The sequence below is a fragment of the Ochotona curzoniae genome, unplaced genomic scaffold (genome assembly GCF_017591425.1).
Source record: "Ochotona curzoniae isolate NIBS_2020 unplaced genomic scaffold, NIBS_Ocur_1.0 scaffold_1037, whole genome shotgun sequence".
Taxonomy (NCBI): domain Eukaryota; kingdom Metazoa; phylum Chordata; class Mammalia; order Lagomorpha; family Ochotonidae; genus Ochotona; species Ochotona curzoniae.
In genome coordinates this window covers 10,945,405-10,957,256 of record NW_024467083.1, presented here as the reverse complement: position 1 = coordinate 10,957,256, position 11,852 = coordinate 10,945,405, and the positions used below count along the sequence as shown (strand labels likewise).

The 11,852-nt window shown below is 42.2% G+C and overlaps 1 protein-coding gene across 1 annotated transcript in view; it reads left to right on the top strand.

Annotated features, from left to right (window-relative positions):
* Window positions 1-9,007: 9,007 nt before the first annotated feature.
* Window positions 9,008-11,852, top strand: part of FRRS1 (ferric chelate reductase 1) — a 51,364-nt gene continuing 48,519 nt past the window's right edge. The window contains exon 1 of the mRNA XM_040998812.1: window positions 9,008-9,169. The gene's annotated coding sequence lies outside the window, so the exon portion shown is untranslated. The remainder of the gene's footprint in view (window positions 9,170-11,852) is intronic.

Genomic DNA, 11,852 nt, shown 5'->3' with positions numbered 1-11,852 from the left:
GGGGAGTTGCATGACAGATGGAATCTCTCTCTCAGTCTTTCCCTGTCTCTTTCTGTAACTTTTTAAAAAAATTTATCGGGCCCGGCGCGGTGGCGCAAGTGGTTAAGTCCTCGCCTTGCACGCCCGGGATCCCATATGGGCGCCGGTTCTAATCCCGGCAGCCCCGCTTCCCTTCCAGCTCCCTGCCTGTGGCCTGGGAAAGCAGTCGAGGACGGCCCAGGGCTTTGGGACCCTGCACCCGCGTGGGAGACCCGGAAGAGGCTCCTGGCTTCGGATCGGCATAGTATCGGCCCGTTGCGGCTCACTTGGGGAGTGAATCATCGGACGGAAGATCTTCCTCTCTGTCTCTCCTCTCTGTATATCCGCCTTTCCAATAAAAAATAATAAAAATAAATCTTTAAAAAAAATTTATCATTATTTTTTAATTGTAAAGCCTGATATACAGAGAGGAGGAGAGACAGAGGAGGAAGATTTTCTGTCCATTGGCTCACGCCCCAAGTGGCTGCAATGGATGGTGCTGCGCCAATCTGAAGCCAGGAGCCAGGAACTTCCTCCAGGTCTCCCACATGGGTTCCAACGCCTTGGGCTGTCCTCGACTGCTTTCCCAGGCCACAAGCAGGGAGCTGGATGGGAAGTGGAGCCTCCGGGATTAGAACTGCCACCCATATGGGATCCTGTTGCATGCAAGGCGAGGACTTTAGTTGTTAGACTATCACGCCAGGCCCCATCTTTCTATAACTTTGACTTTCAAGTAAAAAAAAAAAAAACTATATATAGATACAGATGGAGCTTTAAAAAAAGGAGAAAAGTTCAAATGGTAAGGAATACCTGATCTATGTTAAAGAAAGTTACCTAGCTGCAAGTATATGCATTTGTCACGTGATTATGCATTTATCATTCCATCTACCCCTCATCCACTTAGAAAATCAATAGGTTAGAGAAGATGTAGTGCCTCTTTGTACAAGTGCGGGTCACTGCTTAGCAGTTATCTGCTACATAGTGAGTGCCTGACAAAATATTTTTGAAATGATTATGATAATTTATTTGAAAGTGTCTTCCTTTTTGAAAGGCTGGTATTTTGCTGGCTTGCTGCCTCTCCCTACTTGCCATCAGAAATCCGAACTCAGAATTTGGCATGAAGATTTAGAGAACATACAGTTCTGGTTGTAACCCATCGTCTTTACCCTGGAGGTAATAAAAACAGATAGGGGATGGGGATGAACTAATACTCTTTTCATTATACTTCCTTGCCCTTTGCACTCATCTTAAACAAACGAGTGTGCCTATTAACTTGAAACAGTGTTGTTCTTTATCTGGAAGGATTAGTGTTCTAGATCTTTCACCTCTTGGTAGCAGTTTTCTTTTAAGTGATCTATTTTTATTTGAAAGGCAGATTTACAGAGAGAGAAATAGACAAGCATTTCGATCTGCTGATTCACTCCCCAACAGCCAGAGCTTAGCTGATTCAAAGTCAGAAGTCAGGTGCCTCTTCTGGGTCTCCCATGTGGGTGCTGGGTCCCAAGAACTTGAGCCATCCTCAACTGCGTTCCCAGGCCGTAAACAGAGACTTGGATTGGAAGTAGAACAGCCACGACATGAACTGGTGCACATATGGAATGGCGGTACTACAAAGTGGAGGGTTAGTTTGCTGGGCCTGGAGCTGGCCCCCTCTTTGGAGCAGTTTTCCTCAACAGCAAAATGCTAAAAATAAATAACTAAATTAAAGCAAATGCTTCATTCCATTTCAGACCCAGAGTCATCTGTTCAATCACAAACTTACACAAAAAATTCTTGCCACAACCTGGGAAACACTTGGTGGTTTTTATATTTTCTGCTATCATAATTGGAAAAAGAAGGGCTTTTGGTATTCATTAGCAAGATCAGGAATGCTTATGTTCTGCAACAATAAATATCCACTTAAAAAAGTAATAAAAGGCAATGACCTAGCCTACTAACGAGTTCGCATCTATGCATTTATGTTGGAGTGGACTTCTCTGATTTCGGGTTATCTCCAGGTAATTTTATATAAAAAACAGTAAAAATTTTTGAAATGATTAATTTTATTTAGATAATTAAAACTGAGTTTTGGTGAAAATGTTAGCTACTTTTTTGGAGACATAGTTCTAGGCAGGACTGGAGTGAACTGCAGGATCTGTTCTCATAGGGATTGACATGTTGGGGAATTACAGGAGTAGGCTCTGTCTAAGAGAACATAACACAAAGTGAACTTTAACTCAGAGGGAAGTCACTTAATGTTGAGGAACTGAAGGATTAAATGTGTTTAAGAGGAGTGTAAAATGAAGTGATCTTTAACTGGTAGGTAAGAAAAATATGGAGAAGAACAGTATGTTGTCGGAGAAGATATGCAGCATAGATTTAGTGAACAAAGTTGACCAGAAGTCTATGAGTAGTTTTGGAAACTTTTTATTATTATCTTTGAAAAGTTTCTTTATTTGAAAGGCAAGCTGACAGAAGATGAGACAGAGAATAGAGATGGAAGAGAGTTTTTCTACCTGCTTTTTTACTTCTCCACTGCCTGCAACAACCAGGGCTATGTCAGACTGGAGCCAGGAGCCTGGCACTCCATCTAGATCTGTCTGTGGGGGTGCCGGGCACCCAAGTACTTGGACAGTATTTTACTGCATCCAAGGCACATTTGCGGGATGCTGGCTCAGAGGACCTGGACCTGGAACTGGAACCAGAACTTTGATATGGATGCAGGTGTCCCAAAGGCTTCCCCATTTAAACCACAAGATTTACCTTAAAAAATTTTTTTCCCTTGCACTGAGGAGAAAGTAAATTGCATCTATAACACTACCATAACTTTTTTTTTGCTTTTAACTTTAATTTATTAAATATTTATGTGCAAGCAATGTCATTTGTATAGGTTGTTTCACCTTCCTGTCTATGGAATCTGCACATTCGTTCACTCCGTGGTATTAACCAGGTGAGGAGAGATATTTTTTGAGCAGGAGGATTGAGTAGTGTGCATTGTCTTTTAAGGATATGAACATGGTAGGATACTGGATGGCTAATGTGGTTGACGAGAAGCTGGAGGCACTTAGTAGAAAATGGCCACGGTCCAGTTGAGATGGCATAGGCAGTGAGGACATAACCCAGGGTGATTGCAGTGGAGACTGAGAGAGCAATGTTGTTGTTGGAATGATATGGACATAATTACAGGCTCAGTGAGGGGTTCGTTTTAGATGGTGATTTCAGATTTATTGAGTTGAGGCAGGCCTTAAGCAAATGGGCACTTTCTGTTTGAATGCAATCTTTTATGAAATGCTGCATATAATAATAAAGCTTATCAATCTGGACATTAGTCCTCATTCAGACTTGACAGTGAGGCAGAGTAGTGTTCTGCCTTAGAAACCTTTCTGCAATTTTTCTGCTTGGTTCTGGGCAATTTACTTCACCAGGCAAATACCTTAGCATTCTTGGCTAGTTGTAGACTATCCATAATAACCTTTCATCTGCAATCGTTGTGCAACTCGTGGTAATACATACAAGGCTGGACAAGTGGCAGCTAAACAGAAGGCAGTTATTGTTCTTGTTATATTGTATTTACCTTATTCATTCTCTTTCTCCCACCAGTTCAGAGTGGAGCTTTCCCTCAATGGTATGATGTATGATATCACAGTAGACTGAATGCAGGCATAGATGTGAGAATTGGCTGTCTTATGCTAAGCTAGGCATTAGGGAGGTATGTAAAAACCTATACAATGATACTGCCAAATAAAAACTATTGGAGGTATTCCTGTGGACTGGATTTCAGTCGTCGTGTCAAAACTAAGCTATTTATCTTATGTCCTGAAAAATTAGGATCAAAGTGAGAATAAGTTTCCAAAATGGGCCCGTTTCAGTGGCCTGATAATGATCCAACTGTTGTACAAAAGTAGTACATGAAGCAACCTGCTATCAAGTCATCTGTTGTTTTTTTCTTGTTCTGTTCCTGTCTTTTAAAAAATTATGTATTTTTATTGTAAAGGGAGATTTACAAAGAGAAGGAGGGACTGCGAGAAAGTTGTTCCATTTGTTGGTTCACTGTCAAAGTGGCTGCAATGGCCGGAGCTCAGCTGATCTGAAGCCAAGAACCAGGAGCTTCTTCCTGGTCTCACATGTGGGCAGAGTCCCAAGGCTTTGGGCCTTCTTCGACTGCTTTCCCAGGCCGCAAGCAGGGAGCTGGATGGGAAGTGGAGCAGCCTGGACATGAACTGACACCCATATGGGGATCCTGGCACTTGCAAAGTGAGGATTTAGCCACTGACCCATAATGTTGAGCCCTCTATCCCTGTCTTAAAAGGAAAGTAACTCAGAAATGATCACTACAGTTTCCCTTCCTTCCTTCCTTCCTTCCTTCCTTCCTTCCTTCCTTCCTTCCTTCTTTCTTTCCTTCCTTCCTTCCTTCTTTCCTTCCATTCTTTTTTCTTTCTTTCTTCCTTCCTTCCTTCCTTCTTTTCTTTCTTTCTTTTTCTTTCTTTCTTTCTTTCTTTCTTTCTTTCTTTCTTTCTTTCTTTCTTTCTTTCTTTCTTTCTTTCTTTCTTTCTTTCTTTCTTTCTTTCTTTCTTTCCTTCCTTCCTTCCTTCCTTCCTTCCTTCCTTCCTTCCTTCCTTCCTTCTTTTCTGGATTAATTTATTTCTGTGTGAAAGTCAGAGTTGTGGAGAGAAGAGAAACAGCTATCGTCCATCTGCTGGTTCATACCCCAAATATATGCAATGGCTGGAAAAAGACCAGTCTCAAGCCAGGGACCAGAAGCTTCTTTCAGGTTCCCTGCATTGATGTAGGGAACCAAGAACCTGGGCCATGTTCCACTGCTTCTCAGGTATACCAGCAGAGAGCTGGATTGGAAACGGAGCAGCTGGAACTCAAACCTGCATCTACATGAGATTCCAGAGCCGCAGGAAGGATCCAACCTACTATACCCCAAACTCCTGGCAAGGGGTAGCATTAGGTCCAATAATCAAGAAGCTGTTTGAAATGACCTTATCTAATTTCAGAGAACTGATAAGAGTACTAGCTATAGTGCTTTAGATCCAGCTTCCAGCTATAGTACCCTGGGAGGTGAGGGTGATGTCTTAAGTACCTGCATCCATATCACCTTTGGGATAGACCCAGAGTGAGTTCTGGGCCCCTGGCTTAGGACTGGTGTAGCTCTTGCTGCTGTAGACATTTGAAGAGTGAACCAGAAAATACAGAATCTAATTAACCAAAATGAAAATAGATAAAACTTAGGAAAAAAATACCCGAATCCCATAATAGATATGTGCTTTTGAACTTAAATAAGTACAGGATTAAAAAAAATATTATGTTAGCAAATTTATTGTCATGTAAAAATACTCTTATAGGGATATACTTCAGCTGTTTCAATTTATCATATAAAATATTAACAAGTATTACCATCACAAGCATCTTTCAGAAGTCTGCAAATTTTTAAGAGTTGTGCAAATTCAAGTTTTGATTGAGAGGCATGGGAATGGCATTCAATAGGGTGATTTCATAGAAGGAATCCAAGTGTGGGCCTGGCTAAAGTCCTTGTCCGACTTGTGTCAGGATCCTATGTGGGCACTGGTTCTAATCTTGGCAGTCTCGCTTTGCATCCAGCTCCCTGCTTGTGGCCTGGGAAAGCAGTCGAGGATGGCCCAAAGCCTTGGGACTCTGTACCGCGTATGAGACCAGGAAGAGCTCCTGGTTCCTGGCTTCAGATTGGTTGAGCTCCAGCCATTGTGGTCACTTGGGGAATGAATCACTGGACGGAAGATCTTCCTCTCTGTCTCTCCTCCTCTCTGTTTATCTGCCTTTCCAATAAAAATAAGATAAATCTTAAAAAAAACTACATCAGCTGATCCTTACTTCTGCTATTGAAAGCCTCACAGGGTAAAATAGCTTTCTGCAATTACAACTATAAAAGGAAGTCTCCATTAGATGGCAAAAGTGTGATTTAAAAGTCTATAAAATAAATACTCATTTTCTTGCATCCTAAAGCACCAAGAAAGTAGCACAAGAGAAACTGAAGGGAAGGGCTGGGCTCTATCTAAAACTACCCTTCCAAACCTCCAAGTCCCCAGCTTCCGTTCCCTCTTATCAGGCCCTCCCAGAGGGTTACCTCTACCAGTCACTTTCTTCACCAGCTTATGCAAGGAGAGGACTTCAGCCACTAGGTTACCGCTGGGGCCCCATAATTATACCTTTTAAAATTGGAGACTTTCAGCCTTACATTTAGCTTATTAAAGCCGATAGTTTATGTCCCCAAGTGGCTGCAATGGCCAGAGTTGAGCTCAGTTGACCCAATCCAAACCCAGAAGCTTCTTCTGGGTCTCCCACGTGGGAGCAGGAGCCCATGGCTTTGGGCCATCCTCTGCTGCCCTCCTGTGCCACAAGCAGGGAGCCGGAAGAGAAGTGGAACAGTTGGGACATGAACTGGTGCCCATATGGAATCCTGGCATATGTAAGACAAGGACATTAGCTGCTTGGCTACCGTGCTGGATTTAACTTGATATAGTTTAAAGTTATCTACCTTCCCAGCAGCTTTGGGATAGAGATTAAGTCTGGGTCTCCTTTATTTAATGCGTCTTTTCAACATTCTCTAGAGGGGTTTATGTTAATTGTGATGAGTGCTTAAGGAGAAGGTAAGTGTCAGTGAAAGTTCTTTCTTTTTTCTCCTTTTAAAACAGGTTGCAAAACAAGCAAACCAGTAAACAAATGGACAGGAGAAATTAATGGGCAGCTTTTCAAAAGCACAAATCCAAGTTTCTAACAGACATATTAAAAAATGCTTAGGTTGGGCCCGGCGCGGTGGCGCAATTGGTTAAGGTTCTCCCCTTGCACGCCCAGGATTCCATATGGGCGCTGGTTCTATCCCGGCAGCCCCGCTTCCCTTCCAGCTCCCTGCCTGTGGCCCAGGAAAGCAGTCGAGGACGGCCCAAAGCTTTGGGACCCTGCACCCGCGTGGGAGACCCGGAAGAGGCTCCTGGCTTCGGATCGGCATAGCACCGGCCGTTGCGCTCACTTGGGGAGTGAATCATCGGATGGAGGATCTTCCTCTCTGTATCTCCTCTCTGTATGTCCGCCTTTGCAATAAAAAAATAATAAAAATAAATCTTACAAAAAAATCTTAGGTTGCCTAGCAATAAGGGGAATACAAATAAAAACCACCTTAATGTTCCACTTAACTGCAGATAGAATGGCCTGTATACAAAAGTCTTCTAATAACACCTGCTGGCGAGGAGATAGGGTAAAATATGTCCTGTTTCACTGGCGGTTAGATTGTAGACTTGAGCCGCCATTCTGAAAGTCAGTATGGAGAGTGCTCAGACAACTGGAAATTTATCTACTGTATCTCCTATATGAGCCAGCAATTCCACTCCTGGGAATGTATCTAAAAGAAGTAAAACCTACATTAGAGAAAGCAACCTGCATTCGTATATCCATAGTTGCACTATCCACAATAGCAAAGACATGGAAGCAACCTAGATGCTCATAGAAAGAAGGATGGAGAGGAAAACTGTGGTTTACCTACTCTTTGGGTGCTACTTAGTCATTAAAAAGAATGCAATTCTACTATTTGCAAAAAGTGGTCTCAACTGGAGACCACTTTGCTCAGTATTCTTTCTGATATAACACAATTGCATGCAAAATACAAAACAAAAACCTATATAAGATGCACTTATATTCTCATAAATGAATGTTGTAATGGAAATGAGAACTGGGAAACAAAGAATGCAGTGTATAACTCTACTCCTGAGTAAAAGAACGACCCCCATGAAACTGTTATATGTATATATATATATATATATATATAGAGAGAGAGAGAGAGAGAGAGAGAGAGAGCAATAACTAGAGGCTGTACCATCACCCTAAGCCTCTAATGTCATGACACACACACAGTAGAATGTTGGAGTCGTGTCTCACCTGGACTATGTTATTGTAAAATACAGGGACAATGGGGAGGGGAGAAGAGGAAGGCAGAAAAGGGGAGAGAAAGGGAGAAGTCCTATGCCTACAAAGAATAAAAAAAAAAAAAACACGTAGAAAGAGCAGCTTACAGAGTTTGCCAGCACTGATTGGCAGGCAGTGCCGACCTGCTGAGGGGGTGTGCTGTGAGCTGCTGCCCTATTTGCCCTGAAGTGCCGCGCTTCATGTCTTCAGACAGGCTGTGTTGTCCTAGCCCTGCCGGAACAACCTTGTGTCGTACAAAGATTAAAGTCTGAAAAAGAAGCAAACATAAGACTTCTACATTTCAGGATATATTTTGGAAAATAAGGGGATTTCTTCCATTACATCATTCATAAGTCTGATCATTTAATACCTGTTGCAGTTAACTGAAATATTTTGCTACCTACTGTTTTTTATGCATTGGATTGCCAGATAAATTCCTGGACAAGCTGAATTTCAGCTTCAGTTAAATGATAAATTATACTTAGCATAAAAATGGTTAGAAGAAGTATAATTACATTTAATATGAATATTTTTAGTGTAAGTATTGTAGTATTAGCATGTATTATATTTAGTACGTATTTTTTAGGATGGTTAGTATAATATACGTATTTTAGTGTAAGGATGCAATGTGAGTATTGCAGAAAGCAACCTTCATACCACAGAATGAAATTCCAACTTAACTGGGTATCCTATAGCTTAATTTGTTAAATTTGGCAACTCCAGCTAGATACAAGCGGTTCTTTCGAATGTGTCCAATTCTGCAGATCAGGTGTATATTTTCGATTAGTTTTGCCGGTCAAAGTCTAAAAATGTAATTTTCTTGGTATAACGATTACTAGCAGGCAAAAAGTATTTCCGAAAACAGAATCCTCAATTCTCTGAAAGGGAGCTCTGAAACTAGTACTCCTGGCTTGCAGATCAGGTTTGGCCGCTTAGCTTGGGAAATCTTCCCTCTGGTTGTTGGGTAAACTGGCTCCACCCAGCTGCTGAAATGTGATAGGAGTTGTAGCAGAGCCGGAAGTTGGCTGGGACTGCCTTTGCTTCTCAAGGTAAGTGGCCCGTGTTTTCTTTCTGTCAAACCTTTGCAAATCATAGAAAAACTGCAACCCGCTGGGCGAGGGCAGCGGGGGGCTGGCTCCTGTGCTCGCTGGGGCCGAGCCGCTCGGTGCGTGCAAGCCTCACCAGCCGTGCTCTGGAGTTTGAACTGAGCTAATCAGTGCTCGCCAACGAGGTACGTTAATAATAAGCCTCGTGACTTTGACTAAGGCGCTTTCATCCCAAGCAAAGGGTGGTTATAAATGGAGTGGTAGCTGGGATCCTGAAAAGTGCAGTCCATTTGGGTATTTTTTTTTTTTTTAATTCAAACAGTGGGGACTTTTATATTTAGACCAAGTGACATGATTACCTGTATGTGGATTTCTTAGAGCCTGGCTTGTTTTCAAAGCAACTTTTAAACCTAGGGATTTGGGTTCTTTCCGATTCCTTCCCCTCGACCTCAGCCTTGGAGTACCATCAGATTTTCAGGAAGGCTCTGTGGGGTAACAAGATGTTACCTTTGTCCTGCATTTTTATTCCTTTATATGTGAATATACGTATGTGATGTCTTGTTTACACTACCTTAAGGGCAAAGGGGACTTTTCAGTTTGTGAAGTCAGCTTTTTAAAATGGATTTCCCACCGCCCCCCCTTGGAATATTAAAAAAAAATTAAAAGCAAGATTGGACTGTTGTGATTGGAGCATATGGATGTGGAGGGTTTAAATGTTGTCTATTAGTTTCTTGAAAGCAGAGGTAAACTTCAGTGAGTGAATTCTACCCAGTGACTTAATAAATCCATGAGTTGTTCTTTGGGTCACCCGTATCTTCTGTGTCATGCCTGTGCCTTTACTTAGTGTCAGATTTTCCTGATAGTCAGTTAAAAATCACAGTGCAGGCATATTTTTTTTTAAGATTTACTATTTTTATTACAAAGTCAGATAGATATAGAGGAGGAGAAATAGAGAGGAAGGTTTTCCATCCGATGATCAACGGTCAGTACTGCGCCAATCTGAAGCCAGGAGCCTGGAACTTCTTCCAGGTCTCCCATGCGGGTGCAGAGTCCAAAGGCATTGGGCCATCCTGGACTGCTTTCCCAGGCCACCAGCATGGAGCTGGATGGGAAGTGGGGCTGCTGGAATTAGAACCGGTGCCCATTTGGGATCCTGGCGCGTTCAAGGCAAGGACTTTAGCCGCTAGGCCATCGCGCCGGGTCCCGGTATATGGTTTTCAAGTGTATTTGCTGATTGTAAGAGGTTTAATGAGTAGGATCCCTTTGCTGTGATCCAGGAAGTGTGCGGAAACACAGGTCACCCATGTGGCAGAGAAATGTGATTAAGCTTTTCATTTGCAAAGCTCAACATCGGAAGCTGCAAGAGAAGAGAATAATCAGAACGGGTTGGCAGAATTGGGTAGGATTCCAAGGAAAGGAAAAGAATAGGCAAGCTGGTTTAATATGCCACCCTTTTAACATGTTCTTTGTGTTATGTGTTTAATAGGTGCTGTTTTATTTAATCCTTACCAAAGCCTCTGCTGTTGGTAGCATTGGTGAAACAAGTGAGAAAGTTAGAATTTTGTGAGATTAAATAATTCACACAGGGTTAGTAAAGTGGTGCTGTTAGATTTCATTCAGTAATCCGGGTCTATCAGGTTGTCAAGTTCTTTCCATTTGACTTTATTGTGACACAGTAATTAACAACATTTGAAAATGCGCCTTTGAAAGAAAGTGGAGGTTTGTTTTTAAAGATTGATTTATCCCTTCTAAAGGCCAAGTGAGAGAAAGGAAGTTCCATCCATTGGATCAAACCTCAAATGGTCGCAGTGGTCAGAGGTGGGCCAGTCGAGGCCAGGAGCTTGGAGCTTCTTCCGGGTGCAGAGTCCCAAAGCTTTGGGCCATCTTCGACTGCTTTCCCAGGCTACAAGCAGGGAGCTGGATGGGAAGTGGAGCTACCGGGATTAGAACCGGCGACCCATATGGGTTCCCGGGGCGTTCAAGGCGAGGACTTTAGCTGCTAGGCCACCCCACCGGGTCCATCCCTTTTTTTTTTTTAACTGACACACATATTCCATGGCTTGGGTATGGCATAGCTTATTTTTAAAATTTTAATTCTTTTAAGAGGCAGAGAGACAGGGAAAGAGAGAGAGAAAAGTGAGAGAGAAAGGTTGAGTGAGAGAAGGAGTGCAAACTTGTTGCCATTTTTGGCTCATTCTCCCAAATATCCCCAAGTGTCTAGGATTGGGCCAGGCCCAGCGTGGGAACTCAGGTTAGGTTTCCCACCTGGGTAGCCGGTGCACAACTGCTTGAGCCATTACTTGAGCCTCCCAGGGTCTACATTAGTGGGGAACTAGATTTGGGCGGATGGAACATGGTCTGAAACCCTGAGCGTGGCTATGGAATGCAGCTGTCCCAAATGACAGCTTACCCACTAGGCCACACATAGGTCCCTCATAGTTCATTTTTGTTAAACAGCTAAGTTATCTTGAATTTTTTGCTTAGAAGTAACTTTTGCATAATTGTGTGCGTTATTCTGTGTGACTACTTTCTAGAAGTGAAACTCCTAGGTCAGATGTTAAATTTATTTTTAGTTCAGTAGGATAGCCGCCAAATATCTTCCAAACTTGTTTTGATATTTTTCTCTTCATTTTAAATGAAGGTTGCTCAAAAAAAAAAATAAAGAAACTTCATTTCTCTATAAATTTGCTTTTTGCTTTTGTAGGATTTTACCGGTTTTATGCATTTCATATGACATGTTAGATAATGTACATTTTATTATTTTTAAAAACGATTTATTTCATTTATTTCTAAGAAAGAGTAATACAGACAGGAGGAGAGACAGAGAAGCAGAGAGCGGGCTTCCACCTGTTGGTTTACTCTCCCAAT